The 20,721-nt window shown below is 36.7% G+C and overlaps 1 long non-coding RNA gene across 4 annotated transcripts; it reads right to left on the bottom strand.

Annotated features, from left to right (window-relative positions):
• Positions 1 to 2,126: 2,126 nt before the first annotated feature.
• LOC146424547 (uncharacterized) lies at positions 2,127 to 10,949 on the bottom strand. Of its 4 annotated transcripts, none has more exons than XR_014846897.1 (6): positions 10,885 to 10,949; positions 10,503 to 10,570; positions 9,516 to 9,556; positions 6,450 to 6,500; positions 5,095 to 5,214; positions 2,127 to 2,978 (listed from the first exon to the last, which is right to left on the bottom strand). It is a non-coding gene; the product is annotated as an uncharacterized LOC146424547 (long non-coding RNA). The 4 variants fall into 4 exon arrangements; XR_014846899.1 differs by having other exon boundaries at positions 8,375 to 9,556; XR_014846898.1 differs by having other exon boundaries at positions 6,602 to 9,556.
• Positions 10,950 to 20,721: the final 9,772 nt, after the last annotated feature.

The following is a 20,721-nucleotide window of genomic DNA, read 5'->3' on the forward strand; positions in this document are numbered from 1 at the left end:
AGAAAGGGACCTGGGGATACTGATTGAGAACAGCTGAACCTGAGCCAGAAGTGTGCCCAGGTGGCCAAGGAGGCCAATGGCATCCTGGCCTGTATCAGCAATAGTGAGGCCAGCAGGAGCAGGGCAGGGATTGTTCCACTGTACTCAGCTCTAGTGAGGCCTCACCTTGAGTGCTGTGTCCAGTTCTGGGACCCCCATTTGGAAAGGACATTGGAAAGGATATTTGGAAAGGAGCATGTCCAGAGAAGGGCAACAGAGCTATTGGAGGGTCTGGAGCACAAGTCCTGTGTGGAGTGGTTGAGAGAGCTGGGGTTGTTTATCCTGGAGAGAAGGAGTCTCAGAGGAGACATCGCTCTCTACAGCTCTCTGAAAGGAGGGTGTAGCCTGGTAAGGGCCAGTTTCTTCTCCCACGTGTCCAGCGTCAGGATAGAAGGGAGGTTTAGGTTGGACATCAAGAAGAATTTCTTCACAGAAAGGGTGATAGGGCTGACCAGGGAGGTGGTGGGGTCAGCATCCCTGGAAGTGTCCCTGATTAGGAAAAGACTGGATGTGGCACTGAGTGCCATGGTCTGGTTCACAAGTGGGTGCTGGGAGTGTTAGAGGGTGTTGATCATCACAAAGGCCTTTCCCAACCTAGTTGGTTATGATGATGCCTGAAACAAGCTGCCTGAAACAAGCTACCTGAAACAGAGGTCAGAACAATTGGGCGTATAAAAAGTGGACAAATTTATTCAAAGCCTTCAAGGTGTATTTGGGCAAGCAAAGTCCCCCTTGGGATCTACATCAAAAATGGACACCCAGTCACAAACTCTTCACCTTTTATGAGTTTTGTCTTATTAGCATCTTGGTCCCTAATTCTCCAATCACACCTTCAGGTGATGATACTGACTGCCCCAGGCCGTGCTCCCCCATTTCACCGTTGGTTACATATTTCAGGTCCTAGGGTAACGAATACGTCCTTGAATCTCTGTCCAGAGAGCTTTGCTTTGGTTAAATGTGTTGGGAAAGGAGGTTTTCAGCATTCCGTGAGAACACAGAAGTTCACCAAGTTACAGATACATGAAGAGAAGAAAAAAACCCCTGAAATTATTAAGGCATCAATGTAGCTGATATTTTAACATGTGAAGTGGCACAGGTGCATGTGTATGGTGTGAGGGAACATCTCTAAGTCTATATCTTTGGAGAAGGTGCCAGCAGCCAAATTTATTACATATTAGGCCTAACAGAGGAAAATATCACAAGACAATGACTTACCATCCCCTGCCTTCAGCAGACTATTGCTAGATAAAATTCAATTGTTTTGAAAATCTGCTAATTTGCCTTTCTTGTTTTTTCTTTCTTTGAGCATATTTTTCTCTTCACATTGCTTCAGTGAAGTTTTGAATTATGTTACTGTTTTAAAAGACACTTCAACAAAAAGTAAACCACCATCTGCTAAAAGCTGTTGTTTCTGTAATTTGGTTTACAATTATATAGCATCACGCTGAGAGGGGACTCTTTCCTGTTCCTAGAAATGTTTGTTCCTCTTGCAAAATTGCAGACTGTTAGATAGTTATTGTACTGTTTTTTCTTCTAGATGACGTGCATTCAAACACCTTTTCTTCTTTCCCCTTTTCCTTTTTACTTACAGACCACTTCTTTCATAACCTTTCAAACTCATTAAAGTTACAGACTGTTGTAACTGTTGCTGCCTCCCTATTTTCCTCCATCTCTTAATGGAGATGACGCTTTTCTGTCATACAGAAACACTTTGTACTTTCTTTAGTGAATGTCACCAATGGATTTTTGAAGCATTTCTTCACTTAATACTGTATTTTCCTGTGACTGGCACCCAAAGCCTTTGTAATTCTCTCCACTTATGATGTGGAAGCCTACTACATCTTTTAAGGAAATAAAGAAAATGTGTAATTAAAAGAAGACCACCATTTCTTCATTTCAGGTTGATAGCAATTCATTGATAGTTTTCTCTGACTGTAGTTTTTCACCCACTCCACCAACTCTACAGTAATTTCATTCTGATCATGCATTTCCCTGTTAGACAATTTTTTTTACTTGAGCAAATAATATACATATATTTTATCAAATATTTTTCTTTTATTAGCTAAATCAGATATTTGGTAGTAGAGGAAAACATTTTGGTTACATGGGATTTATCTTGACATGTCATGCTGCATGTTTCTCATCACCTCATTATTCTCCAGATTTTACAATATCATAAAAATAAATATTATATCGTTAATATTGCCACTGTTGCCAGTGTTAGGTGTTGGATTCATTCCTTGAGTGAACTATGTCTGATAAATCTCATTGGTCCATTTTCTTCCCAATACAAGATTATGTTCTCCACTTCATGGGAGTAGCTTCTATATTCTGCAGCTTGCTAATTTAAAATACATGATCTTATGGTACTGCACCTTGAAAAGAGGGGCAATATACTTTTTAATTCCTTATTAGTGTTTGACAAGATTGAAAAATAAGTTATTATAATGAATTCAAGGTTTTCCTTTGAAACTACAAATGTAATAGTTACTCTAGAGGGCAGATTTTATCATTCAAAAAAGAGATTTTGGGTTGTTTTTATTTTCTTGTTTGCTTGCTGTTTGATTAATAATACAAGAGCTGATATTTTCACTTAAATTACTTCTGTGAAGGGGCTTAGCATCATACAATGAGAGATATTTGACAAGGTGCAATTTAGGTTGCCAACATTCAAATCTTCTTGTTGTACATGGCCATTACTTTTCTCTGCCTTACCAAGACAGCAATTCTTCCTGTCCAATCATAAACTTGATGTGCAAGAATTATTTAAGAACAGACCCTCTGCAGAGTTTGGCTCTTCTGCCGCATTTTTGCCTTTTCCACAAGCAAAGATGAAATTTTAGAAACAGATGTATACACAAGTATGAATATGTTCCAAAGATGATTTTCCTTCTTAGCATTTTTTTACAACCTTGTCCATGACTTCTTTGCTTCACTCCCTGTAAGTATAATACAGTGTAAACATTTTTTAAATACCTCTTTCTTACTGTTAGAAATAAATAATGTTGCATGCATTACATATTACCCTAACTAGTCTATCACCACTTCAGTGCTGTTAGCAGCACCTGAGAAACATTAGACAACTGCATGTAACAGAGACAATTAATTGAAAGTTGAAAGATTTAAGGCCTACATTCTAAAGACTGCAACTGGTGAAGGCATTTGACAGTGTATTGGTAGTTTGAACTTTTTAAGTGCAACTGTTGGCATCACACTCTTTTCGTTAACATCTGTCACATTGCCAGAATTGGTCCTTGTTGGGTCAGAAAGCATCTTCATCACAAAGACTTGAAATGACTGTTCAAAGGTAGACCATAATCAGCTACTTTATTGTGTGACTATTATTGTTATCTTTACTTAAGTCATTTAGATTTACTCAGAATAAAGTCCTTACCATTCGTGTTGGATCTTCTATTCGGTAAGCAGCATGAACAGCCAGTGCTTCTAAAGCTTACAAAGAATATTTGTCAAAGAGGTCTTACATGACTTCAGAATATGCTATGTATTGTGATAAAAGAAATATGTGAAATCTGAGGTGAGCAGAGAGGGACAGGAAAAAAGCATGTTGATTCTGAATATCCTGTCTTCCATGGTGTAAAAATTGTGTATCAAAAAGCAAAGTGTGTAATAAAGTGTATACAAATAGGAAGTTCTTTTTTTTGTCTCCTCAACTCAGATTACATGTCATTCATACTCAATTTTGTTTGAATATGGATCTGGTAAGAGACAGAGGAGGGCTTCCATACCTGGCCCAATTTAATAAAAAGTCTGATTTCTGTATCATACTTGGCCAGTTTTTAAAGCTATTAATGCTTTATATATCAGCCCCTAGATCTTCTGATTTTTTGTAACTATAAATAGTACTTTGGTCAGACGCTGCATCTCAGGGCTTTCAATTTTACCTTTTACAGTAATAATAAAATACAGAAATAATTCAAGTTGCCTTAATGCATAATAGCTAGCATAAGAAAATCATCAAAACAACCAATTTGAACCTGGCTTTACATGTCATCTTCAGCTATTTCTGATGTCTTAAAAAACTTAAAGCTTCTCGAAATTGTGGCACAACAAGTTTTGATTCTATCATTTAGGATGATCACTATAAAGAAGACAAAGTTGTGGAAAGAGACTTTGTGAAAAACATGATTGGGAAAAGAACATAATTAGGATCCAAAGAATGCATACCATGGTGTTCAGAATCACAGACTGAAGAAGTTAAAAAGCCCTACAAATCTTGATTTGGTCTGAGAAGAATACAAATAAATTTCACAACTCTCTATTCATTTCAGGGCAAATTTTAAATCTTCACCCTCAGCTGGAAGTATTGAGAAACAAGGAGTCCACTTCAGATCTGTATTCAGAGTGATGTGAAGTAAAGTAATCTGATATCCCAAGAGCAGGGGCAGAAAATGCTATTAAAAATCCCATCTCTGATGTTCAAAAAAGAAAGATCTGTCTGAAAGAATTTTGTAGAATTTTAAAAAATAATTTAATAAATTCATATTATACTCAAACTAGAAAAATTTATAGTTGTGACATGTGACAAAATATTTAAACTTAATATTCAGTACAACTCTTAATATATTCAGTACAACTCTTAATATATTAATGAATGCAAAAATCTTAAAATGGGAATTCTCTTGCAAAGACTGCTGATATATTATTCTTACCAGAAAACTGGAGGTAGTTGTTATCCCTAGAAATCTTGTCAATTCGACGAATAGTGGAGTATAAACAAAACCAAACTTCTGCCATTTTTAAGACAACCTGAAACCTGTTGTAACATACACTCCCAGAGTTAGAACTGAGCAGTGATAAGGAGAAAACAGATCTGATCTGCTTTTGTGACTTGTCTGTGTATAAACATTGCAGCAAGATTACTGAAAGGTTACCACATGCTGATGGTCAGACATTTGAGTGTCTAAAATAAAGGCTAGCATGAAAGGGATGACTTTTTCTCCTCTCTCTCTCAGCCTTCCAAGTGCAAAAATGAAACCTTTAGGTGCAAGTTTTACAGTCAATAAGTAATAAAATAACCAAGGTGTCTCATGCTACCTCTCCAAATGCAGTTCTCCTGGTATTTCCACCTGCCTTTTCTCCCTGTGCAGAACCCAGGCAGGAGAGGAGGCCAGCCTGATGCTGCTGGCTGTGACTGATAGCTGCCTGCTGTCCTACCTATAGCAGAGATTTTCAGGAATAGTGAGCAAGCTGATCGAATTGCAGAAACATTATCCTGCATTAACAGCTTAATAACTCATCTGAATGACCCTGCTGGTTAAATCACATTTGTTGTTGACCTATATTTTTTATTGGGGACCAACATTATAGATATGAGGAGACAGTTTGATACGAGGCTGAGCTGTTAAATATGGCTCTTCAACAACAATTTTAAATTGTAGACCCAAACTCTATTGAGAGCTGGGGTCTATCCAAAGGAATATTACAAGCAGTGGATGGGATATTTTAAAGATATGCCTGTGCTCATGCTTAAAAGAGCAGATGTGTAAATTTCTTTCCCTTCGACGTGGTTCACATCACCTTTTTCTTCAACATGGTTTACAGCAAAGGGTAAGGTTGTTGCTATGGATTTAAGTTTATTGTATATTCAACATTCTACCAAAATGATGTCTGCTTCAATTCCTTTTAGAGGTGGTATGTGTTGATTTCCACTCTCATCTGTGACGATGTACTGTTGCCTATAAAACATGATGTTATTGTACAGTGCCGCTGTAAAAAAAAATTAGGCTGGGCATAGGTATATCTAGAAGTCACCACTGTACACAAACTTCACAATTTACATAATACAATTAGGAAAATCAAACAGTATTTTTACACACAATATTTCTACCTGTTTTCCCCATGAACAAAATGGTTTTTTATTTGTGTAAAAGTAAAGTTGTACTAACAATTTGATTCTGATATCTAATAATAGGATTTTTTGTTGTTACTTGCTTTAGTAAAAGCAATATGGTATACTTTCATTGCAGTGGGGTTTTTGTGAGTAGATCCACTGATTGTTTGGCACCCTAATTTTTATTTCTTTCCTGGGCTTCGCTTGGAGTGCCAATATGTCAGAAATTTAATGGTTATGAATGGTTTTGATTTCTTTTTCATCAATTTTTTCCCATTCCCACCCATTTAAGAGATATATTTCATCTTCATGTGAGACCACAACAGCAAGGTTCAAATTTGCCTTTCTTAAGGGTGGAATCCCAGCACTTACGGTATAGTTATTGTAAGCTTGGGACCATGGCCATTCTGTGTCTTGATTATAAGTCAAAGAGAACTGCACTGTCAGGGTATAGAATAATGTCGTAAATTCAATCTTCTGATTTGCTATCTTTAAAATTTAAGTTTCCAGATAGTTATATTACAGCCAAAACTAATGACAATATGTCTTGTATACATACAAAGCTGGTGTAGCCTAATCCGTCCATTCATCTGCAGTTGATTTTTCTTCCCTGTGAAGTAGAAAAGTAAGGAAATATGCTTGGTTGAAATGGTTTAAATTACTTGGCAGAGTAATTTAAAAGATGGTTTTGAGATTCAGGCGGAATCTCACCTTCTGCTTCACAAAATGCTTTGCCACATGACTGTTGCAGCTTCTCCTAAAGTTTCAGGGGGCTCTCCTCTGACCAAATTATCCAGAGAAATTGAGGCTGTTCATAAAATTTTGGTAAGCACAACATGTGCAGTCGTGGGTGAATGTTCATACTGCTGCAGGAGACTGTTAAAGGTATACAGACACTCTAGTCTGTTCCAGCAGTGAAAATCTTGGATGTAAAAGAAGTGCCACTTCCATAAAAAACATATGTCTTGCATTCAGGGCTGCCATCCATAACTGGGACAATTTCTGAATTAGAGTTACCAGTTCAGAAAAATTTAGAACAGCAGTTAAAGGTGCAGTATTGGCATGCAGTTGTCCGCAACAAACTGTAAACCACAACCGGTTGCTCAGATCTTTCTCTGGCCAGACAGGAGAATGATGAGGAGAGTGTGAGGGAGTGATAACACCTCTTTCCTCCAAGTCAGTTGCCAATATATATCTACCATAAATTTTACTAATTTTTGATGAGAACCAACTCGAATCCAAATGTATGGGCCATTATTAAGTTTGTATTGATAGGATTATATTTGTGGGATTTTAATGTCTCCTGGCTTATGGCCTTTATGCTTTTGCAAATCAGCCAGTTGAATTGGATTGAACTGAGCTGTTTTTCAGGCATGATTTCCCTGACCACCCCAAGTTTTTTAGTGGATCCAGTGTCATGCACAAAGGAATTTGAGGAAGCAAAAAAAATCATTTTGCATTCGTCAATTATCACAAGGATCACCCACTATATTTTCATTAGGTCAGGGAACTTGTTTATTAGTCTAAAGAGCAAAATTCCTATTTATAGTTTCATGACTGGTTGGTGAACCACCAATGAGTGTTTCAGCAGTCCTTTCTTTCTTAATCATTATCTGAGAACTTGGAGAGACATTTAGAATAACAATGTTCTGAAAGTACAATTAAGAGAGAAAATTAGTCAGTGTGAAGAATGAAAATTGTTCCTCTTCAAAAAGGGCTTGAGAAATATTATGACAAATATTGCTTTCTATGTATTGAAACAGTAATCATGTGCTTTTCTTATCATTGAAGGTCTTCATTATTAATCAAATGTATTACTTATATATCCTTCTGCAAAAAGGAGTTTTATGCTACATGGAAGCATGGAAATTAAGGTGAATTTTGTATTATACATCTATTTTTTACATCAATGTTACCTTTTACTGCCTTCAGTTAGCATCTATCCTCCTGGTCCTACCAGTTTTTCCCAAGCAATGTCCACATCCATGGTTAAAACGGTACAGTTACTACTCCTTAGAATAGCGTTTAGCAGCTAGATCAGAAGCTCTTTCAAACAACATGATGCAAATCCCTTCTTAAACATATGACTGTGCATGAGACTCAGTGGCCAGCTTCAGAAAGGCCAGTGATATTGTGGCCTTATTCTCTCATCCTCATTCTGGCCCCTCTGGGTTGTATTATTAATTTTAGTTTTCCATTTTATGTAGGTCATTGAACCTTGGTTGCTTAATCAGCATTAATCACATCTGTTAGCAACTAGTTATTTTAAACTGTTTTATAGAGACCATTCTCTTATCATTTATTTTCATCTTCATTTTCATCAACTGGCTGAATCTCATTCATTTTAACTTGGAGTACAGAAGAGTTGAAGCTGAACATATAAATGCTATCAGTCAATGCTGTCACCATCTTCTTGAGGAAAGGAGTGGTAGCAGAATTCTGTTTTATTTTTGACATATTTGAGTAAAACTAACAAATGTTTACTGATTACATGGCTTCAGTCTTCCTCAGCTGTTAACAAAAGGAAAAACTAAATGGATACATTACCAGGATCCAGAACACAGAAGAACAGATAAATGTTTAAAAAAATCTGCTAGCCTAAAGGACAGCAAAACCTTAGCAAATCACTTTACACCTTTCAAACTCAATGTCCCTAAATAATAATTCTTTCTTATCAACACTCTTATGCCTAGCTGCATTAGTATTATATATTGTAAAGAAGTTGATCTGCTCCACTATTTTTAAGTGCTGACAGACACCATTTTATCATCCTTCTATTCATGTGAAAGAATTTCTTTCTAACAAGGTTTTTCCATAACTAGCAAGGTTATCAAATATTAAAGCAGCACTGAATCAAAAATACTTTCTGCTGGTAGGAAGAATGAAAGGATACATTAAAAAAAACTGCTAAGTAGCCTTATGGATAGGAAACATCTGTTAAAATAATGTGTATGCCCAGTGTTATTGCCAACTGTGTGCTCTTTCTTATTTGTTCTATATTGTTCTTCATTACACAGCTTGGAAGCAATTTACTGACAAGAACTTACTGATATTTTTAATCTTAATGCATTTGGTCAAGCGAAGACGGCATTTCCTTAATTTTGGGTCCCGATTTTTGTTTGCACATAAAAAGAACTATGTTAAAAGAACATATTAAGGCTATAAAATCAAACCATTGAAACCTGGGAAATAAAAATAATGGAAAGCTGTACCCCCACAGAAGCTTTTGTATCTTGTAGCAGCAGTAGGAGAAGTGCTAGTAATACTGGACAACACAAGAGATTCTTTCTAGCTCTGTTCTAAGAACTGTTGCGCCACTTTGTCTGCAGGTTTTGGGTTTTGAGATAGGGTTTAGGCTATTTATTCTCGGGTACTAAATTGAATATTTCAATCAAAATTCCTGAAGTATTGCAAAATGAAAACATTGAAAAGAGTGTCTTGTAACAGGTCAACAATCTTAACATTAACCTCTTTTTCAGTAAATGGTTGTTAAAAGCCTAAGGCACTTTGAAAGTTAAGTAAAATGACTGATAATAGCACTTCACAATCACCCAGTAATCTCATCACAGTCATTAGAGTAGTATACTTCAGCTAATGTCTGGAAATGAGAAAATTGTTTCCTCACCTTTATGTTAGGGCTCTGTGGCAAAAAAGATTGCAGAGAAACTTCCTGAGAGAAGTGGAAACAGAGTCCAGGTAGCACTCAATACTTGAACCAAAAGAGACCATTCCCTTAATAAAAACACACGGCTAGATAATCACATAAAAGATCGAGAAAGTCAATCTGAAAAACTCAAAAATAAATCTGAAGTGATGAAAGCTAATAAGTGTTTTGCAACTGGTATGAGACATGCTAAACAGAGCTTGAAAAGGAAAATTGAGTTTTGTAAAAAACCTAAGTATATAGAATTTCTGACAATTCCTACAGGTAAGAAAGAAGAAGTCCCATAGGGAGTCAGAGAGAAATACCAGCTGTTGATGAAGAAAATTGATTTTACTACAAGAAATCATGGCGGAAGAGCTCCCATCAGTGACTGAGGGAGCAGAAATGAAGAATGTCTAAGAGCTGAAGTAATGGCAGTTGCATGCAGACTCCGCTCTCATACAGGGACAGATCATCACCAATGCGTATACAGAAAGCTCTAAGCAGTCCTGTTCAGGGAACCCCTTTCAGGAGACTGGTAATCTTCCTTCTGCAGAGCTGCTCTGTGACAAGACAATGAGGTGTCTGAGCAATGCTGCTGTAGCTCAGAAAGGAAACTCTGGCTATTGACAAAGAGTGCTGGCAGCAATATCACAAATCACCACCTGTAAGTTGGATAGCACCTAAAGCACTTCAGTCAAGTTTCCCCTTCAGTAGACAAATGGCGAAATTACATATTTGCCCATAATTAGCAGAGGCTTCCACATAGTCAATGGAAATTCAGGGATGGAAGAAGCATATGCAAGAATATTTAAGCTTAGTTTAGGGTTCTCTGTGGATGGTCTGTATCCTTTTTGACAAGAGTGGAAATTTTAACATCCAAGGTTAAGCTCTTTTACATCACTGCAGCAGAATAATAGCAATTATTTTAAAATCAGAAGACTCTAAGCACAAACAAAACATACTAACAAGCCTGACCTTTAGTCTCCAAATTATGGGGCTTTATAAGAATTGCTACAAAGAACTTTCCTTCACACCTGGAAAAACATAATACAGAAAATTCTATGTGATTAAAACATATTTTTGCAATATTTTTCATCCAAAGCAAAAATATTTGTTTTTCTCATTCTGCAATAATCAAATGGTTTTTTTACTTATATAGCACTTTTAGTCTCTTTCAAAAGCAAGAATTCAGTTAATCATGCACAACAGCTTTCAAATAAAACCCTGGGAGGGAAAGCTTTTAAAAAATTGCTGCAGACTAAGTTTGATCCATGAACAGGAGAACCAACAGAGTTTTAATTTCAGAGTATTTGAGTACACCACTGTCGTGGTTATGGGGGAAATTTACCATTATGTGGGTGTAACCCAAACTGTGTATTCTACTCCCCTCTATTTCATTTCTGATAAAGTGTTAATGAGGAGTTCCTAGAACTAGGTGCCCAGTGCACACCTGACACCTCAGGTTTCAAGCTGGATGCTAAATGAGATAAAGGAAAAGAGGCAAACCATGCCAGGAAGAGTAATGTTTCTTTTTCTTTACACCATTGACTCATCTGTGATAACTCCCTCTGGGGAAGCAGCAGCACAGTCCCAGCCATCCTGAGGGGGTCATCTCTGCTAGTGGGCCATCATGAACTGAATGGCACCAGCAGAGTAGGCAGCAGCAATGACCATCAAGGACTCCATAATGACTCTATCTATGACTCACAGGATTACATCATTCCATTGTGAAACTCCCTGCCTTGGGGGAGGTAATGAACATACCCCCTGAACCGGGGCAGATATAGCTCAAGACTTGGGACACCACCCCCCCGGACAGATCCAGAAGTGGACCAGACCTTCCACAGGTCCACTGCTTTCTACTGCAACCATCACTTCAACAGAACTGCAACCATCACCCTGACCAGCAGGATGCCAGGTTGTACTCTGACTTTCTGGGTTTAAGCCATTTCCTCTGTATGGCATCACATTTATTGTAATTTTCTGTTAAACTGTAAATCTAACCTGGAATCTCTCTCAAGGCATTGTTGTGTTTGTTGTGTCAAGGTTTTGTTCTCCCACCAGTTTACTTTCTAACCAGCACAACCTCTTAAAGGCTTGCTTCAGAAAAGCCTCACACTCATTCTGTCCCACCAGAATGGTGCTCCTTAAACCACCTCACCAACTGGCAGTTTACAGACCTGCTTACCTATTTATATACATCCACAATATGTTTTCTGAGAAGTCACCTTCCACCCACTCTCCCCGTGGCTGTGGCTGTGGCTCTCTGTTCATTCAGTGGGTGAGCTACCAAGTAGGCCAGCAGGTCCCATTATGGCCTTTACTTCATTGGAGAAAGAAAGGCTTGTGTCTCTAACCTTCAAAAAAGTACAAATCTTAGTGGGGCTTGGTATTCCTGAGGTCTATTTGCTCAACTCCAGAAGCATATTTTTTTTGGAAACCAGACTACTCAGTCAACTGTGTGTTGGGCTGCAGCAGGCATACAGCTTGGCTGAAAAATGGTAAAGATCCATCACTGGATACACCTTGGAGATAAGAGAATCACGTCAGCCAGTTGAGTTCCTAGTGGAGAAGAGCATCACATCAAAGAAAACATTTCTGACAGATGTCTTTGTGTATAGTCTGCGCAGTCCTTCTCCACAAAGCCCCCAGATTGCTGTAACCACAGAAAGCAACTGACTCATCTTTGACAATGGAAGTTTTCCATCATAATTTTTGAACTAGCATAGGAAGAGATGGGATTGGACTGCTGTTGGACACCTGTAGTTGTAAGAGCAGCACTGCCAGCACAGTGGTCTGTGCAACACACCTTAACTCTCACCTACAGATATCTGTGTTTATGTCACAGATAAAGCTGCAAATTCTGCCTTGATCTCATCATCATTTAGGGCTTTTGTCACCCTGCCTTGCTGCTGAGTAACAGTACACACAAAGATAAGACTTTGATTAAAGGATGCAAGAAGGAAAATGTATGCAACATTTCTACATCTCTGCATTCAATAGCAAAAAAGCAGTAATACTGATATGCAAATACCTATAAAATATCTGACATAATGTGCACAGATAAACAATAAAAATTAAAATCACTGGGGAAATTGATAGTCAGTGCATCCCAGAAGACATTATATAGAATATAAAAAAGAAATAAATCATAAACATTACTTTACAAAGAGAAAAAGAAGATATTGTAGTGATCTAGTAGATCTAGTGCCATGTTTCCTTTAGGAAATTTTCAGTGGTTCATATTATTTCTACCAGAATATTTAAAAACACCTTTAAACAACACATGGTAGATGATTTTGCTAACTGAGAAAATTAGAAGATTTCATTTGCTAAATAAGTTATTCTATAGCCTATTTGGTAAAGAAGCCAAGTTTCTGACTGTTTTACATAATGGATACAAGCTGCTGACTGTTCTCTAAATGAGACAGTGAAATTGCCTATTGTTCTGGGGAAGTAATTTTTCAAAATCATTCCAACTTACATATTTGCGGGGTGAGCCTATCAAATTTACTCATAGAACAGCTTTCAGAAAGCTGCAGACAGTAAACATATTTACCCACAGCTTCTGTGATATGATCCATAAAAAATTTAAATAATTGTTCATATCCCGTTTCTTATGCACATATAAGAGACTACATTTTGTGCTTTATCTTGCTGAAATTTTCATATAGAATAAACAGCCTTTAAAAATATGATAGACTTGACCCAAAGCTTCAAAGAAAACATTTTTTTCTTTTTTCCTGTTTTTCTTGTTTATAAAAACCTCAAAGTTCTATATTTATGATATTTGAATTAAAATAAAAGCATGCATGAAATTATGAATTTGATTTTTCACAGCACAGTCTTTTAAAGATTTTGGTATTGTGAACACAAGCCTGGGCTTTAGTCTTAAAGATGTTTTTTCTCAAATCAATTCTGAATTTTAGTTTAAGGTCACAATTGAAATGTAATAGAAACATACAAATATACAAACATGTAAGGCATATATGATTTTTCCAACGAAAGTTTGAATCAAACTTTCTTGGCATTACCCATATGCAAAAGTAGGTAGTGCCTGGAGTGCTGTGATGGAGGGATGTGTGAGTTTTCAGCAGGAGAGTCTGTCAAGGTGAGGAGGGTGAATGACCCTTTCTGTAACTTACCATCGGAAATGCAAAGGGCTTTGCCTTGGGATGAATCAGGAGCTTATGGACCAAGATTAGCCAACTGGCCCTGTGGACACAGGACCCTGCACTGGTGCAGGGTTTGCTGGTAGGATCTGTGACCCTGCAAGAGATGTACACTGCCTCAGGGACAGGACCCCATGGAAGGGCCCCACACTGGAGAAGTTTGTGAAGAACTGCAGCCCATGCGAGAGACCCATGATGGGGAAATTCATGGAGGATGGTATCCCACGGGAGGGATCCCATGCTGGAGCAGAACAGTGGGAGGAGACCTGCCCCTGAGGAGGGAGCAGCAGTAGAGATAATGTGTGATGAATTGACTGCAGGCCCCATTCCCCATCCCCTGTCACCAGTGGGAAGGAGGAGTTAAGAGTAAATTTGGAATAAAGTCAAACCCAGGCAGGAGGAACAGATAAGTTGAAGGTATTTTAAGAATTGGGTTTACTTCTCATTACCCTGCTTTGATTTGATTGATAATAAATTAAACTAATTTACGTGAGTTGAGTCTCTTTTGTCCATAACAGGAACTGGTGAGTGATCTTTTTGTCTTAACCTTGATCCATGAAAAAATTGATTCATTAATTTTTGTTTTAAGTTCTTTCCCCTGGCTAAGTGAGGAAAGGAGTGATAGAGTGCCTTTGGCAGGCAACTGGCTTCCAACCAAGTTCAAGCTACCACAGATATGAAGTAGTAATTCCATGTTTCTGTGGAAAGCAACTTCTTCCCTTTGGACATTCAAGTATTCAGACTACGTGCTATGCCCATTCCCTATGTACTGATTCTCCATTTTATATGCACTGAAATTTTCGGGGTAGCTACTGTCCTGTATTCTACATTGGTATATTGCTAAGCCAAATTGAACATTGACTGGATACAGATACAAGCTAGAAAAAAAATAATAATACATTTGTATAGGATATTCTGAAAAAAATGATAAATCAGTATTAACTATGTTGACTGAGGACAATATACAACAGTGAAATATATTTATATATATATAAATTTATATTATATATATAAATAATATATATAATATATATATTATATATATATATAAATTTATATATTATAAATTTAAATTTATGTATATTTATATAATTTTATCTGCTGACATGAATACTGAAAAAAAGTCTTACGGCCTGATCAAGAAAAAAAAGTGTAATAGCGATTAAATAATGGAAAAACATATAGCTAGTATGAGTACCATGTAAAGTAATTAGAATTTGAAATAACAGCTTGCAATATTTGGCAGTGTAGATTTACTAAGTATATTATGTGATCAACCCCTTAGTAACAAGATTTCACTTCTTTGTCTGCTTCTGTGATATATTTACAGATATTGTGCACTGAATTTTGAAGGTCTTGCTCCATGAAATGCGAATATGAGCAATTATTTAAATGAATGATATATACTTTCTAATAAATCTTCCTTGTTCATGTATATTCCTGTGTCTACTTACCTATGTGATTACATTTCCACTTGAAAAACATCTATGACTTGTAACTTAATCTTTTCCATAAATTAATTAGAAATTAGTATCCTACTAATATCACTCATTAAACATGTACAGGTAACTTCATGATGTTCAGCATTTGTGTCCTAGTGCTTTGAATTTAAATAGTCTACCCACATACTAAGACTAAGGCAGAGTTATCAAGAATATTTTTTATCCTATACTTTTTAGATTTTAAGGTCTTATTTTTATGTGCATAAGAATGACAGTCTGACTCTCCTTAGAGACTCAAGTTCAAATATCATTCCCTAGTTCATCTCAGTTTTTCAGACCACAAGAAATTTTTGTATTCCATCAGATAAACAGACCAGTTTGCAGACTTAGTCCCAGTAACTGGACCCCTCAAAGCACCAGGGTGCCTGTCTTCCTCCTTCTTTGTGTTTAGACTAAATATTTATACCTAGGCTGTTGCTAGGGAGAGAAATCCCAGCAACACAGAAGCTGAGAAGAGAACAACATTTCTGATACCACCTTGTGAGTAGCTTGATGGAAGAAAGTGGCTTAAAAGAGTGTTGCTCATGGGTTGTAGGATTCCAAGTGACAGCAAAGCAACCAAAGAAATTGTTGTTTATACATTTCTATTACATCATTCTTCTTCAATAAGCGCATGCTGTTTAACAATACCCATACAGATGGAAGTATCCAGTTTGTGCTGAAATCAGATCACAACACAAATGAATCCAGGCTCGAGTCTAGAAGGACAAATGACTTAAACCAGTTGCAGTCATAATTTGTGTTATCAAAAATCTGCCATGCTACTGAGTGTAACCTAACTACAAACATGATGCACATGAATCAGACATGACCATCAAAGTCCTGCTCCAATAGACCAGAGTGCACTAGAACCAACTGGATGTCTTGGAGACATAGATAAAAGCATGATCTCTCTCTTCTTTTGTCATTTATCTATAATGCTAAATTACCTTTAGTGATTAAATAATAAAAATTACAATTAAAAAAATAAATTAACTGGACAGAAAGAATTAACATTTATAAAAACTTCCAAAATTAAGCTACTGAAAAATCACTTTTGGGGAAATTTGGAGTTCACCTGTTAGCCTGACACAAAACTATATCACTAGAACACGGGTTATTTAATGGATTTATTTAAACACAGCTTGGAAATGGTTGGCTTTCTATTTTTGAAAATAAGACTAAAATAAACCATTTTGTGATTGAAAATGCAAATTCTTTATGAAACAGTCAGAGGTCAGGTGATAAGTGAAGACCAAATGTTTATAATAAGAGTAAACATGTTCATCAAAAGAAAACAGAATGTAACATAAGAATCAGAGGTATGCAAAATCAAATGAGTTGTGGGTATAAAATGTGACAATATTATTTTTCAACGCTAATCTCCTCTAGACTAATCCCTTCTGACATATGCTTAGAATTTTATATTAACCAGTTAGCAGAAAACCCAGATGTTTTAACAAAAATGTAGCTGCCACTCCAATCCTGTGATTGGAAACAAGGGGATTCCCAGCGGGAGAAACTTGGAAAAGACACTTTGTGGAACTGACTCATCTGTAACAGAAACAGTTTTTACTTTTCTGACAAGAGGAAAAAAAAGTCAAAAAGCAAAACCATTTAAATGGGAGAGAAAATGAAACAACAGGTGGAAAAATACCAGAGAGCACTTTAAGCACCATTAAGTTGAACATATTTTCAACAAAAATCCCCAAAACTTTATCATTAAGAAACCTCTGAGGGCTAAAGAGGATATATTTTGCATAGTTTATAGTAAGATTATATAGAAAAAGCAAGGGGTTGATTTAAACAGAGTGAGAATCTGTTTAAATGGAGTAGCTCTGGGGTGGGGAGAAGATGTTCATCACAACCCTCCCAAGTTATTGATCTGACTTACAGTACAGTACTGAAAAATGGCTGATTGAATGTGAAACTCAGTAGTTTGTCTCATAATACTCTTAAATTTTAATGTCAATAAATTTAGTATTTAGGAAAATTTCAGAAAATGCCATGAAGGCAGATGATGAAATGTCCCTAAAATTTATCCCAAAGCTGAGATCCCAAGCACCAGCTTCTGCTCCTGAAATGACCTGCTTTTTACTCAGTGTTACTGTTTAGACCTAGGGACCAAATTTTTGCAAGACAGAAGTTTAACACATAGAATTAAATTGTGGGATTTCCTTTCTTTATTCATATCAGACTGATTTTCATCATAAGGTCCAGTGCCATGGTGGCAGCGGAGATTGTCATGGTGCAGATCAAGAATCACTCACAGGGTAAAAACCACTCCACTCCCCTAGACTTATGTTAATTACGTGCCAGGTTGGTGTTTCAGTGTTACTTGTAAGGAAAATTTTTCAGAATATAACTCCAAAAAGGAGTTTAAAGATATATAACATACATACATTGTTAATGTCTCCTTCCTTTAACACATAGAAACTTCTAATACAAAACACAATATTGCAGACCTGCATTTCCAGCAAAGTTTAGTTTGCTCATTTGTATATTTGATTGTATTTATTCTTGCCTAAGAGTTTGTCTCCTTCTTGGTGCTGTTATTCCCCTACTATCTGAATAATTCCTACAGAGATTGGTGGGTGTTGGCTGGCAAAGTATAGGCTAAAAGATAGTACAAAATGTTCTATGGCTACTTGAAAAGTACAAATGCAAGGCAGTCTGTACTTGCTATTGGTAGATCGCCCTAAAAGAGACACCCACCACAAATTGCAGATTGAGCAGGTCAGGCTGGACATGAGGTGAAACAATCTCCAGCACTGGAACAGTATGTCCAGGAGAGGAGGTGGGAGGTTTGCAGGATTTAGCTTCACAATGCAGACTGCACCATCCTAGAACAAGATCTTCCTGTATATAGGTTGTGCATGAGTCCTGCCTCTACAGCTGTGCTTACAGACAGGATGAAACACTCTCCAGTATTGTGCTAGCACTCTACAATTCCTGTCTAGGAAATTTAAGTCAGGAAAACATACTTGTTAACATGCAGGTGTCCAGGAAATCTTAGACTTCTCACACCATGCTGTAAAATTCATCAGTGTGTACATGTATGGAGCAGGACAATGCCACGTGGGATGCCACTGACTTGTTGCCTTGTACAGGTTTATTTCACAGAATGTGGCCATTTGGTCCAGCTGTCATGTTCCCCAGTACTGCAGGTTGTGATACTTGGAGTTAAAAGAGAGGAAAAAATGTAAAAAGTTGTCTAGATATTTCAAAAGTGAGGATTTGTCACAAAATTGAGCACAGACTGCAGTGGGGTGGTTCAGGTTGCATTCCACTAAACCAAACCAAACCAAACCAAACCAAACTAAACCAAACCTAAAACAATTAAGAATATCACCAGTTGTTCTCATTAGGCTTTTTTTTACCTCAGTGTGTTTGCTTCATTTTTGGTTGGGACATAAGTAATATGTGTTCAACAGAGGCTAATAAAATGTATTTCAAGATGAGCTCACATTACAGAAAAAATTTAAAAACAAGGCTCATGAATTCAAACAATGCATGTTATCTGTAAAGTATGCATTCAGAACACACATTTACATAGTGACTTTAAAAATATATATACACATGACAGAGCACTGCCTTTACAAAATGCACTTCTATTTTGTATTAGTAAAATTATTCACATCTGTATTTACAGGAGTAGCCCCTAAAACTAGATATCAATAACCAATTACCCCTGTAATCAATTATCAAAAGAAACCTTATTACTATGAAGGTGACATTTTACTAAAATAAGGAAATAGTAATAAAAATTTCATTTTCATTTTTAAAAAAGTCATCTTTGTGATACACCAAATAAAATATAAGTGTGCTTTCAAAAGAAAAAAAAAGTCTTCTGTGGGGTCAATTGGTATTTTTCTCTGCCTTTTCTTCCTTTAGCTTTCATGACAAAATTGCTGTATTTCCCATTTCCTCAAATAAACAGTAACATTGCATTTAAATTCAATACTGGTAAACTTAAAATGGAAATATAAATTTAAAATTAAATAACTGTCAGAATACTGTACAACATAGCAAGAGAAGCAGACACAAGTAAAAGCAGGCAGAGGAGATGAAAACATCATCAGCATCTATTATAATTTTTATGTGGCATTCTGCAGTCATAGATTTCATGTTAAAATATGAACACTTTCCTCTGAATGAATGCAGAGACATGCTTAATTGACTTCATTTGGTTAACTTGCCATTGTCTCTCACAGTCAACAATATACTAATTTAATCAAATCCAGAATTTAATCGCATCTATAGTCTCAAACATTTTAAACTGAGCCTTTGTGTAAAAGCCAAGACCACAATAAATCTGTGAGATGATGTCTCTGTCATTTTTGCTGGCTGATTCAATACAACAACTGGAGCAGCAGAAGACACAAGAACATTAACTAGAGTGGTAATCAACAATCTAGTCATGCACTTTGTGAGGGAAGAAACTATATCACAACCTTTTTGTATGATGGTTCTCATGACTGCACTGTAAAGATCATATTCTGCTATACAGACATGCTGTAACTCCCATCAAAGCATGACAGCTGGCTTTTTTTTTTAAAGCAGTACAAAAATTTGTTCTATTCATTGAACATCACATGGTCATTACATGACCAATGCAATCAGACAAAGCACAGAAAAGTGTAGTCGATACTGTTGTACAGCTTTCAGTTTTCACACATGGGAAGAAAAAGCCCTGCTCAACCATCTAAACCAGTCATAATTACATGGCAAAATTTGAAAACAACATTATTGGTAAGATGCCAAATTACTTCTGGTTTTTGCTACAGGAGGTAGTTTTTCTTCACAGTATATTCAGATTTTTCTTCCTTCCTTTTCCTTTCTTTACTGGTATTTTTGCGGAGAAAATGATCTTTAGCAAGTCATGCCAAAATATCTGTGCAGAAAGCTACTGTTTTCTGGAAAATCTTCTGTATGCTTCTGAGAAGTAGACAGAAAAGGACACACATAAACTGAGACATATTTTAGCAGAAGGATACAAACAGCAATTTCTGACAGCCTACATGACCAGCACTTCATTACCTAATTCCCCCTTTTGTCCCAATGCTGAGCTTTACATCCAACCAACTCTTCTCATTCCTGTTGGAATGCAGCAGACCTGTGAAATTTTCTCTTCATCTAAGTTTGGACTCAAAGTCCAATGACAACCTTTAGGAAGTTTTTCATCAGAGTTGGGTGGGTGGTGTTTTTTTGTTTGGTTGTTTGTTTTTGGGATGGGGTTTTTCTGTTTGTTTTTTGGTGGGTTTTTTTGTTTTTTGTTTTTCGGTGGTTTGGCTTATTTTAGGTGGTTTTTTTGGTTTTTGGTTCGGTTTGCTTTCTTTTTTGGTTTTTTGGGTTTTTTTGTCTTTTTTTTGTTTATTTGTTTCCCTTGTGCATAACTAATTCAGTTCAAGGCAGGACATTTTGTAGACTGCTTTACTTGTTCAGTGGCTGGGATTGAGACTCCCACATTTCAGTGATACCTCAGTTACCATGCTCTGTTACCCCACTGAACTTATTCGCTGCAGTCGAGAA

Source organism: Lichenostomus cassidix, chromosome Z, assembly GCF_008360975.1.
Source record: "Lichenostomus cassidix isolate B80296 chromosome Z, HeHo_3.0, whole genome shotgun sequence".
Classification (NCBI taxonomy): Eukaryota; Metazoa; Chordata; class Aves; order Passeriformes; family Meliphagidae; genus Lichenostomus; species Lichenostomus cassidix.